The 13,147-nt window shown below is 39.5% G+C and overlaps 1 protein-coding gene across 3 annotated transcripts in view; it reads right to left on the bottom strand.

Moving 5' to 3' along the window:
• Positions 1-2,891, bottom strand: part of LOC139533869 (ras association domain-containing protein 8-like) — a 30,595-nt gene extending 27,704 nt beyond the window's left edge. For all 3 annotated transcript variants that reach the window (XR_011666870.1, XR_011666869.1, XM_071332320.1), the window contains exon 1: positions 2,648-2,891. The gene's annotated coding sequence lies outside the window, so the exon portion shown is untranslated. The remainder of the gene's footprint in view (positions 1-2,647) is intronic.
• Positions 2,892-13,147: the final 10,256 nt, after the last annotated feature.

The raw sequence follows: 13,147 nt of genomic DNA, 5'->3' as shown, positions 1-13,147 counted from the left end.
GAGGATTGACCACAAGTTCTCAATGGGATTAAGGTCTGGGGAGTTACCTGGCCATGGACCCAAAATATTGATGTTTTGTTCCCCGAGACACTTAATTATCACTTTTGCCTTATGACAAGGTGCTCCATCATGCTGGAAAAGGCATTGTTCGTCACCAAACTGTTCCTGGATGGTTGGGAGAAGTTGCTCTCGGAGGATGTGTTGGTACCATTCTTTATTCATGGCTGTGTTCTTAGGCAAAATTGTGAGTGAGCCCACTCACTTGGCTGAGAAGCAACCCCACACATGAATGGTCTCAGGATGCTTTACTGTTGGCATGACACAGGACTGATGGTCCTGTCTTCACCGGACAAGCTTTTTTCCAGATGCCCCAAACAATAAAAAGGGGATTCATCAGAGAAAATGACTTTACTACAGACCTCACCAGTCCAATCCCTGTACCTTTTGCAGAATATGTCTGTCCCTGATGTTTTTCCTGGAGAGAAGTGGCTTCTTTGCTGCCCTTCTTGACACCAGGCCATCCTTCATTAGTCTTCGCCTCACTGTGCGTGCAGATGCACTCACACCTGCCTGCTGCCATTCCTGAGCAAGCTCTGTACTGGTGGTGCCCCGATCCCACAGCTGAATCAACTTTAGGAGACGGTCCTGGCGCTTGCTGGACTTTCTTGGGCGCCCTGAAGCCTTCTTCACAACAATTGAACCACTCTCCTTGAAGTTCTTGATGATCCGATAAATGGTTGATTTAGGTGCAATCTTACTGGCAGCAATATCCTTGCCTGTGAAGCCCTTTTTGTGCAAAGCAATGATTACGGCACGTGTTTCCTTGCAGGTAACCATGTTTGACAGAGGAAGAACAGTGATTCCAAGCACCACCCTCCTTTTGAAGCTTCCAGTCTGTTATTCAAACTCAATCAGCATGACAGAATGATCTCCAGCCTTGTCCTCGTCAACACTCACACCTGTGTTAACGAGAGAATCACTGACATGATGTCAGCTGGTCCTTTTCTGGCAGGGCTGACACGCAGTGGAAATGTTTTTGGGGGATTCAGTTCATGTGCATGGCAAAGAGGGACTTTGCAAGTAATTGCAATTTCATTTGATCACTCTTCATAACATTCTGGAGTATGTGCAAATTGCCATCATACAAACTGAGGCAGCAGACTTTGTGAAAATTAATATTTGTGTCATTCTCAAAACTTTTGGCCACGACTGTACAGGCTTCCTTTTTTCCACTCTGTCATTTAGGTTAATATTGTGGAGTAACTACAATGTTGTTGAAACACCCTAAGTTTTCTATTACAGACCTTAAACTCGGTAACTGTTTTAAAGTCACTTTTGGCCTCATGGTTTCCTTCCTCCCCAGAAACTGAGTTAGGAAGGACTCATGCATCTTTGTAGTGACTGGGTATATTGATATACCATCCAAGGTTTAATGAATAACTTCACCATGCTCAAAGGGATATTCAATGTCTGCTTTTTTATTATTACCCCTCTACCATTAGGTGCTCTTTGTGAGACATTGGGAAAACCTCCCTGGTCTTTGTGGTTGAATCTGTGTTTGAAATTCACTGCTCGACTGAGGGTCCTTACAGATAATTGTATGTGTGGGGTACAGAGATGAGGTAATCATTCAAAAATCATGATAACCACTATTAATCGCACACAGAGTGAGTCCATGCAACTTATTATGTGACTTGTTAAGCACATTTTTACTGCGGACATTTCAGCTTTTAATTTTTTATTCATTTGTAAAAATGTCTAAAAACATAATTCCCCTGACATTATGGGGTATTGCGCATAGGACAGTGACACACAATCTCAATTTAATCCATTTTAAATTCAGGCTGTAACAAAAAAATGTGGACAAGTCAAGGGGTGTGAATACTTTGTGAAGGTACTGTAGATTCTTTCCAACATAGATGGTTCCAGATTTGGGAGAGAGCATGAATGTTATGGTACAGTACTGTAACTTAAACAAAGCCTAGTACATGAACATGATGACAGGTTTGATTGAATCCAACCCCTTGTGTCACACAGAACTTTCACATGAGCTGGAGCATTACACAAGATTGCTAGTTGTTGGATACATTTATAAAAAATTAAAAAATTGCTCACCAATGTTTAATATATATATATATATATTTGTAATCATTTTCAGGTCCTGTTGACATGTTGAAGCGAGTTACAGTAGTGACCGCACGCACACACACTTTTTCTTATTAATCCAAATTCCATTGACATTCAAAGTGACAAGGTATTCTGCAACCAGTACAGATAGTCCAGAGATTTGTTTAGGTCACATAGTCTACTGAAGGGGGCCCTACATCCATAGGCTATTCAATTAGGGAAAATTCCCCTAATCCCATCTGGCAATATTTTTTATGTGATCAGACTTTTTTTTAGAACCCTAACTTAATATTTGAGGCCACCCAAACTGTATGTGGGTGTATATTTCTCTTGGTAGAAATAACATAGATGAATTAACTTAGAGAGAATGAAAATGCATGGCTATACCACAGGCAATTTTACATTTGCAGCTATAGGCACCATCATACTTGAGCTATGGTGGGCTCTTTTTTTCGCTCTTAACGCTGTACTGCGAAGTGGCCTTTGGCATTGACTGCGCCTATTGCAAAAATCCATTTACCTCTTTCCAGCCGCAGTCCTCCGGCTAAAAGTGTATGAGAAACTCCCCTCTTTCTCTGGTCCCACTCTGAATTCGCTCAGGCATTCAATCGGGTGATAGATAATTGTTCTCTGCTGTTTATTTTATCGCATATTCCAAAGGTTTATATATTGTGCAAATAGACTACCTAATTAAAGTTCGCACTCTGCATATCCACGCGTGTTTACACTGTGCAATCTGTTGTAGGACATCTGATTCCAGCTCCTTTTTGTGTAATGTTGGCAGCTTTAAGGGGACCGCAGAGTATCACTTCTGGGTAAATTCCTTCAGCCTTCACAATAAAGGTCCCTCATATAATATTTAAAAACCGTTTACAATATTAAGCTATCTTCTCACCAGTCACCTCATCATAGTTAAGCTTAAGTGGAGGAAATAAAGGTAGACTACACTTGCTGATACAGCTGTCTGCTTTAGATAGAGCTTCTGGGTAGATACCTACTTTCATTGACGCACAATTCATTTGTTGCACAGTTCAATATGTTATTGCAATACAACAAAATACAAATTACATGTTAATATGATAATGTAGAAATTAAATTGAGATTAAACTGCGGCCTGGACTCAAACTCAGGCCCCAGTCTAGTTCTAAGGGTAGGTAGCCTACAGTGGTGGCTGGTGGCACTTAAAATGGGGAGGACGGCTCTTTGTAATGGCTGGAACAGAATAAATGGAATGGTCTCAAACACATCAAACACCTGGTTTCTGTGTTCTATGTGTCCGTTCACTCCATTCCATTCATTATTATAAGCCGTCCTCCCCTCATCAGCCTCCTCTGGTAGCCTACCCTTAGAACTAGAGGGACCTGAGTTTGAGTCCAGGGCGCAAGCTAGGATCGTTACACCACCCCACTCCTTTGGGATGTGCAGACTGTATCAAAGTGAGCCTTTATTAAAAACATGGATTTCCTATAATTTACTAAGCAGTTTCACTGGGGACTTTTATTTTGATGGCAGTTATCAGAATAAGAAGTTATATTATTGCCAGTTGTTGGTTATTGTTGCCAGGATTACAGATCTCTCATTGCACAAGCTTGTAAATTACATTGTAATGTAGATGGGACACTGCAAGGCATTGTGGACAGGTTTAAAGCCACACATACCAATTGAATCCGCAGATCCACTTTTCCTCAGGTTCTGAGCACTTAACAGTCAGCAATGTGCAGGAATGTGCTGTGTTTATCAGTAAACTCATTAACTGTCTCATCTGCATCACCCTAAAATTGTTTTCTAACACAAAATAAACGTGTATGGTGAACTTTGGTTGATGATGTAAATGACCTACAACCCTACCAATGTTCTGCTTTTGAGCTAATAGGCCTTTGTGATTCTCTGCAACCATTTTTGTTAAATAAAAAGCTATCAAATCAAATCAAATCAAATTTTATTAGTCACATACACATGGTTAGCAGATGTTAATGCGAGTGTAGCGAAATGCTTGTGCTTCTAGTTCCGACAATGCAGTAATAACAACAAGTAATCTAACCTAACAATTCCACAACTACTACCTTATACACACAAGTGTAAAGGGATAAAGAATATGTACATAAAGATATATGAATGAGTGATGGTACAGAACGGCATAGGCAAGATGCAGTAGATGGTATAGAGTACGGTATATACATATGAGATGAGTACTGTAGGGTATGTAAACATAAAGTGGCATAGTTTAAAGTGGCTAGTGGTACATGTATTACATAAAGATGGCAAGATGCAGTAGATGATATAGAGTACAGTATATACATATACATATGAGATGGGTAATGTAGGGTATGTAAACATTATATTAAGTGGCATTGTTTAAAGTGGCTAGTGGTACATTTTTACATAATTTCCATCAATCAGGAGGTGTGTGTGAGGGGGGAGGGGTTGTTCAAAGCCTAAAATGAAACAAATGATATACATAGGACAATTTGGAGGTACCTAGAAGGCACAACCATATATGCCTTTTTTTAAGAACAACATTTGTCTCTCTCTTTCTGTAAACAGACCAGCCTCCAGTCTCCAGTCTACCATCACTGCTCAGGATGGAAGCACTATAATTGCTCCAGTAATCAACAACTCATTTTAGGAGATTCCCTTAACATTAACTCTCTCTCTCTCTCTGTCTCTCACTCTCTCACTCTCTCTCTCTCTGCAGTGTGTTGTGTGAGTTGGTCCATTTTACTTACCCCGAGTGTGTGTAACGGATGTGAAATGGCTAGCTAGTTAGCGGGTACGCGCTAATAGCGTTTCAATCAGTTACGTCACTTGCTCTGAAACCTAGTTTGTAGGTGACCAAATACTTATTTTCCACCATAATTTGCAAATAAATTCATTAAAAATCCTACAATGTGATTTTCTGGATTTTGTTTTCTCATTTTGTCTGTCATAGTTGAAGTGTACCTATGATGAAAATTACAGGCCTCTCTTATCTTTTTAAGTGGGAGAACTTGCACAATTGGTGGCTGACTAAATACTTTTTTGCCCCACTGTATCTGGTTGGGGGAGTGAGATACTGATTCCTGCAGTGAGGAAACGTAGAAAGGCAATGTAAGTACATTAATAACAAAATGGCAAACTCACACATACCACAAAACTATAAATAATTATACAATTTTAGACATTAGGGGCTTTGGTGTGTTATTTTTTAAATTCACTTTGACACTTTGATGCATCAATACGGTGCAAGACACAACAGCATTGGGGACAAACATATGACACTCTGTATGAATTATATTTTCTTTGCTTCTATAGATTGTTTAGACATAGTCTTTCAGTTGAGAGCTGTGAATCACTGGCCTTCATACTCCAATCATCAGACTCACTTCTAAAAGAGCTGGACCTGAGGAGAGTTATGGTGAGGGCAGACTGTGTTCTCTTAGCTGGACTGAAGCAATCACACTGTAAACTAGGGACATTGAGGTCAGTACTTTTGAAATTTTGAGTGGTCTCGCAATTATGACTCAGTGGCCTTGTGGTTAGAGCATCCGCCCTCAGATTGGAAGGTTGTGAGTTTGATGCCTGGCTGAGTCATCCCAAAAACTGTAAAAATGGGACCTGATGTGTCTGCTTGGCATTAATGAGACAGATTCATGGTAAGGCCCTACGATAGACTAGTGTCCTGTCCAGGGGGTGTGCTTCTACATAAAGCGGCTTCACGTTATAGAAACAGGAGATAGGATCCTGCCATATGAACTGGTCTGGCTCGCATAAGGCTACTTACTTCACATTATGATAGCCTATAGATGTCTTAATTGTTGGACAGTTTGTTGGGGTCAAAATGTCTCCTGTTTTGTTCTAATAATTATTTTAATTGGTACTCACACACCTACAGTCACATGCATACAATGAGTGTATAAAACATTAGGAACACTTGCTCTTTCCATGACATAGACTGACCAGGTGAATCCAGGAAAGCTATGATCCCTTATTGATGTTGCTTGTTAAATCCACTTCAATCAGTGTAGATGAAGGGGAGGAGACAGGTTAAAGAAGGATTTTTAAGCCTTGAGACATGGATTGTGTGTCTGCTATTCAAAAGTTTTTAAGTGTCATTGAACAGGGTATGGTACTAGGTGCCGGGCACAGCGGCTTGTGTCAAGAACTGCAACACTGCTGGGTTTTTCACGCAGTTTCCCGTGTGTATCAAGAATGGTCCACCATAAGGAGTGGGCTGGATGGGGGGGGGTCTGAATACATTTCACGAAATGAATATGATTTCGGAATGTAATGCCCCTTTAATTGTTCTATCTCTAATAATAGACACATCAACATTGGATTTCACTGATTGTATTAAATGTAACATTTAGGTTTTATCCATAGGATCAGATGGTTGATTAGCACAAGTTGGCAGGTAAAAGATGGCACCAATGGCAGTAGGGGTGTGGGTCAGCATACAGTATGTAGGCTGCTGTAAATCAAATCTTAAACCCTCTATTGTTGCTTGGTCTTATGGACTTCAAGCTGCCACATGGCAACGACAAACAAGCCCTTGACAAAGAAACTCCTGCAGCATGGAAACACAGAGAGAGAGGTCCAGAAAACAAGGCGCACATTAACGTTACATTACAAAGTGCCTGGAAATATCTCACACATACTGGTGAGTTTGACATTTTCAATCGCCTTACAGAAACATGACTCTTTTTGTCAAGCCTTTCTAAGAGAGAGAAAGATTAGGTTCTTGTTCAGTCACACTGTTCATATAAAGGGAGACGGACATGTAAGCACAAAAACTTAAACTAGTTTTGAATATTTCATCTCTGAAAATTATGAAATTATATTATACCGAAATTATGTTCTTTATATAGACTTCAATGTTTACATGAGTGGATAATTTTGGTCTATTTTCAGTATTCATTTCAGTTTCATTAGGAGCAATCTGTAGCATGACCAGTGAAATGTGGTGTATCAGTGAAGGAGGAAAATATCCATCTTTCTTGTCCTCCACTCCAGAGTGGTTATTAGAGTCTTGGTCAGAGCAGGAGGGCTCTTCTACTCATTACAGTATACAGTACATTGACTCTTAAGGTAGGGTCAGGGTGATACCAAAACATGACTTTATGCTGTGTACTGTAGTATTGTGTTTAGTGTTCTGTTTAGATGCTAAGTTAGCCTGATCCACCAGCCTGACCACTGCGCTGAACTTTCCTTTCACTTCATGTAAGTTTGCGAGGTCAGGATGGTCGCGCGAGGCTAACACTACTGTAAGTAGACACTAAACATTGTTGTGACACTGTCATAAGAATGACTATATACCTGACAGTACATGAAATGACAAGCAATGACACTGAAGTGATTTCCTCTGAAGCATCATGGCAGTTTCTTAAGAGTGTTCGTAAGGAACACTAGGAACCAGCTGGATTGCATCCACAAAGAGGGACCTTTTGGCTTGCACCTTAGGAATCCATTAGTCCAGCAACCACAGTTGTAGCGTTAGCAATGTGCCCTTAACTGACCCTTTAGAGTGGTTGTTTTATTACTGGGAAATATATTTAATCCTGACTATGTCACTGATCCTAAAGCATGATAAAAGATGATCAACACAACATGACAGTGTTAGATTTGAAGGAGAGTGTATTTCCACTGTAAACTCTGAGACTGGTAACTAGATTGAGGGACGTAGAAAGCAATTGTCATTCTAGAGTAGTATGAGCATTAATCATGAGCACTGCGTGTGGTGCTGATCAGGCAGAATCCCTAATCACTTCTCTCGCTACCCTCATTTCCGCTCATCCAGCCCACTCCCTATACATGCGTAAGCAGAGAAAGAGAGGGTGTGGGAGTATGCTGTGGTGATTAAGAGCACTTGGAGGAAATCAATATATTACACAGGACAATACATATATAAAAAATATAAAAAACTGGGGGAATGATATTTACTTTTTAAAAATGTTTTACATTTTATTTTTTTAAACGAACAACAACTTACAGACATACACAAACCTTCAGGAATTAAAATGCTCCATGTTCTGACCTTCATGCCTAACCAGATGAAGCCTCTAGGATCTTTGACAGATGTTTGTCTACAGCTTTCAGTATTTAGTCAATGTTGCAAAATAACGGACTACTCGAGACTTAAATACCTCTTATCAATTACCTGGTCATTTTAAATTACGCCAGTCTTTCAATCAAATAAAATTGTATTTGTCACATACTTCGTAAAAAACAGTTGTAGACTAACAGTGAAATGCATACTTGAAGTTTCTTCCCAACAATGCAGAGAGAAAGAAAATAGCTAGATAATAGAAATGTAATAACACGTAATAGTAAAAGTAATAATAAATACACAATGAGTAACGATAACTTGTCTATGTACACAAGGTACCATTACGGAGTCGATCTGCAGGGTAAGTGCATTGGCTATGATGTCATTATGGTACAAAGTCCATGATCAGCGCTTTCATTTGGAAACTAGGCTCGGATTTGGATTACGACATTGGATTATGTTTTATCCTGTTTGCCATTATAGAAGATCCCAATGGCAATATGCAATACCATCTGTTGGCTATTACAGTATTGTTGCACGTTAATACTGTGGGTGGATTTAGTATTTCATTTGATTTATTTAGTGGATTTAGTATCTACTGTTGGTTGACACAAGGACAGACGTGGTATATAACAGTTCACTAAAGCCAGATACAGAAATAGAGTAACTCTAAAGCAAATCCACAGTGCCAGAAATCCATGCATATGTTAAAATATTTTTGCTATTTATATACATGGTACACCACAAGTGATAAACAAATTAAAAAATAAGATATTCAAGTTGTGGCTTGTGAGACTCCCTGAGAATTTTATATGGTATATGAAATTACTTTAAGCTTGTCCATTAACTTGATTTGTGACTGAAATGTCCTGCCTTTGTGACTCCCATTTTGGAGGAGAGACAGATGAGAGACGGAAGAGTCACTGACCTACTCTATTCACACAAACAAGAAAGAGTCTGTGTAAGTCACTGACCTACTCTACTGACAAAAACAAGATAGCGTGTGTAAGTCAAACCTTATTTTATCAACTATTCTGTATAGGATAGCTTGCTTTGTACGATAGTTTCAATGTCGTGTTTTTGTGATGTGTGTGTGTGTGTGTGTGTGTGTGTGTGTGTGTGTGTGTGTGTGTGTGTGTGTGTGTGTGTGTGTGTGTGTGTGTGTGTGTGTGTGTGTGTGCGTGTGTGTGTGTGTGTGTGTGTGTGTGTGTGTAAATCACTGTGCTCAGAAAGAGCTGGACTGAAAAGAAAGGATGTGGGGAGGACACACTGATTCATAGTATAATCGACAATCTGTGGTCAAGCCCGCCGGGAAGAAACGGTGACCTCAACAAGATGATATGGTGTTTAAAAACACTTTCAAACCCCCTCTCAAAAAGGTTCTCGACAAAGAACAAAAACTTTCGCATACTTAGCGGTTGCCATGGCACGGCCTCACAATGTTTGTTACATCATAGAGGGTGTTACTACATTCCATACATTCTTAAGAGATCAGAGGGATATTTTGGCATGTAATATGGGCTCCACCTCATGAAGCTGATATATGGAACCATTCTCCACAGCGCTGGGGTGAGTGCTGCATAGTACAGGTCTCAATGGCTTCATTATCTTCCAGAGTCCTTCTCTGCGTGAACGTACTTCAGTGGATGATAATTCCTTCTATTGCAGAACACCACTAACAATGAGATGCAGTGTGGGGGATTAGGAAAAGAGACAAGACACTGCAAATTGACTCTGCATGCCTTGGCTTTAATTGCTGGTTGCCTTTCAAAAGATCCCAAAAATACAATTTTTATTATGTTAGAGAGTTGAATAACAACTACAAAGCAGGGGTGGAAAAAGTACCCAACTGTCATACTTAGTAAACATACCTTAATAGAAAATGACCCAGTAAAATACTACTTGAGTAGTAGCATTCTAAAAGTATTTGGTTTTAAATATACTTAAAGCATCAAAAGTAAGTGTACAGTAATTACGATAATATACTTAAGTATCAAAAGTAAAAGTAGAAATCATTTCAAATTCCTTATATTAAGCAAACTTGACGGCACCATTTTCTTGTTTTTTTATTTATTTACAGATAGCTAGGAGTACACTCCAACACTCAGATATAATTTCCAAACAAAGCATGTGTGTTTAGTGAGTCCGCCAGATCAGAGGCAGAAGGATGACCAGGGATGTTCTCTTGAGAAGTGCGTGAATTGGACAATTTTTCTGTCCTGCTAAGCATTCAAAATGTATCAAGTACTTTTGGGTGTCAGGGGAAATGTATAGAGTAAAAAGTACATTATTTTATTTTGGAATGTAGTGCAGTAAAAGTAAAAGTTGTAAAAAATATAAATAGTAAAGTACAGATACCCACAAAAACTACTTATGTATTACTTTAAAAAATGTTTACACCACTGCTACAAAGACAGTGCTCCACCCAAGCAAACTAGATACCCACTAGATACTTGACTGAAAACATCTGGCGCTTATTTAATGTAGACATCTTGAGGGAGTGCCAGTTATGACAAGTTGTTGACCTTAGAGATGTGAAGTAATGCTTCAACATAATGGTTGTGTTTACATCACTTCTCGCATAGTCAAGTCAAGCACATGTTCATGGAATGCTTTCAGTCATGTAATGGATATAGACACAGTAGGCTACTGCACAACATTAACTAGCCAAACACAAAGACTGCTCTTCACGTTCCAAAAGTTCTTAGAACATCCAAATTGGAGCATCAAATGAACACATTCATTGTGGTATCAGTAACAAGTCAAATGAGAGTTGACTTTAAAGTATAACTTGAGCATGATATCAAAGGTTTGGTGTTATAGGTATGTAGATACTAGAAAAGTGCCTGCAAGAGCATTTGATTTATTTTGTACCTTACTAGGCAAGTCCTTTTAGAAACAATTCTTATTTACAATGATGACTTAGGAACAGTGGGTTTACTGCCTTGTTCAGGGGCAGAACGACAGATTTTTACCTTGTCAGCTCGGGGATTCAATCTTGCAACCTTTCGGTTACTAGTCCAACACTCTAACCACTAGGCTACCTGCCGCACCAATGGGGATGTGACTGAATAAACGTAAAGGTCCCGAGTGTGCTCATGCAGTTGGTGAGGTAACGTTGTCGGCTAATTGTATTAGATTACATCAGTCAATACAGATCAATCCATTTAGAGCTATGTGGAATGATTACAGGGGTTAGACATTAACCTCAAGGAACATATGTCTGTAGCCTAAATAATGTATCACTTTCTGAGGAATGATAAAACAAGATAACACCTTATTTGATTGGAAGAATGATAGGTGGTGATAAAGTAATTAGCCCACCCTAAAGTTTACCAAAATGAGTTGTGTTGTTTTGCTTTGTAAAACGGTTCAAGGCACAGATGCTGATGTTAAGTGGCAGTGTATATTATTGTTGCAACATTGCCCTCTGTAGGAAATATTTAGGAATGCCTGATATCTAGGAATGCCTGACTAGAAAAATATCATTGTGTCAGTTCTGCATGTTACATTTCTATGTCCAGATCTCCAAACTAAAAGGAAGTTTCATAATCTTTTTAAAGGAATACTGTATTAGCTGTATGACTGTTTCTGTTGATGCTCCAGCTTGGTCTTTTGAAGTGAATTTGAACAAATAAATAAAGCGAAGCCAGTTTAGAAAGGAAAGCCGAGTGTGGTGGCACCAAATCAAACTTTGTCACATGCGCCGAATATAACAAGTGTAGACCTTACCGTGAAATGCTTACTTACAAGCCCTTAACCAACAGTACAGTTCAAGAAGAGTTAGGAAAATATTTACCAAATAAACTAAAGTAAAAAATAAGAAGTAACACAATAACATAACAATAACGAGGCTATATACAGGGGTACCGGTACCAAGTCACTGTGCGGGGGTACAGGTTAGTTAGGTAATTGGTACATAGGGGTGAAGTGACTATGCATAGATAAAAAACAGCGAGTAGCAGCAGTGTAGAAAACAAATGGTGGCCATTTGATTAATTGTTCAGCAGTCTTATGGCTTGGGGGTAGAAGCTGTTAAGGAGCCTTTTGGTCCTATACTTGGCGCTCCGGTACGCTTGCCATGCGGTAGCTGAGAAAACAGTCTATGACTTGGGTGACTGGAGTCTCTGGCAATTTAATGGGCTTTCCTCTGACACCGCCTATTACAGTTGAAGTCGGAAGTTTACATACACTTATGTTGGAGTCATTAAAACTAGTTTTTCAACCACTCCACAAATTTCTTGTTAACAAACTATAGTTTTGGCAAGTCGGTTAGGACATCTACTTTGTGCATGACACAAGTAATTTTTCCAACAATTGTTTACAGACAGATTATTTCACTTTTAATTCACTGTATCACAATTCCAGGGCGTCAGAAGTTTACATACACTAAGTTGACTGTGCCTTTATACAGCTTGGAAAATTCCAGAAAACAATGTCATGGCTTTAGAAGCTTCTGAGAGGCTAATTTATATCATTTGAGTCAATTGGAGGTGTATCTGTGGGTGTATTTCAAGGCCTACCTTCAAACTCATTGCCTCTTTGCTTGACATCATGGGAAAATCAAAAGAAATCAGCTAAGACCTCATAAAAAAACATTGTAGACCTCCATAAGTCTGGTTCATCCTTGGGAGCAATTTCCAAATGCCTGAAGGTACCACGTTCATCTGTACAAACAATAGTACGCAAGTATCAACACCATGGGACCACGCAGCCGCCATACCGCTCAGGAAGGAGACGCGTTCTGTCTCCTAGAGATGAACGTACTTTGGTGCGAAAAGTGCAAATCAATCCCAGAACAACAGCAAAGGACTTTGTGAAGATGCCGGAGGAAACAGGTACAAAAGTATCTATATCCACAGTAAAACGAGTCCTATATCGACATAACCTGAAAGGCCGCTCAGCAAGGAAGAAGCCACTTCTCCAAAACTGCAATAAAAAAGCCAGACCCCGGTTTGCAACTGCACATGGGGACAAAGATCGTACAGTTTGGAGAAA

Source organism: Salvelinus alpinus, chromosome 11 (genome assembly GCF_045679555.1).
Source record: "Salvelinus alpinus chromosome 11, SLU_Salpinus.1, whole genome shotgun sequence".
Classification (NCBI taxonomy): Eukaryota; Metazoa; Chordata; class Actinopteri; order Salmoniformes; family Salmonidae; genus Salvelinus; species Salvelinus alpinus.
This window is presented reverse-complemented; position numbering and strand designations above follow the sequence as displayed.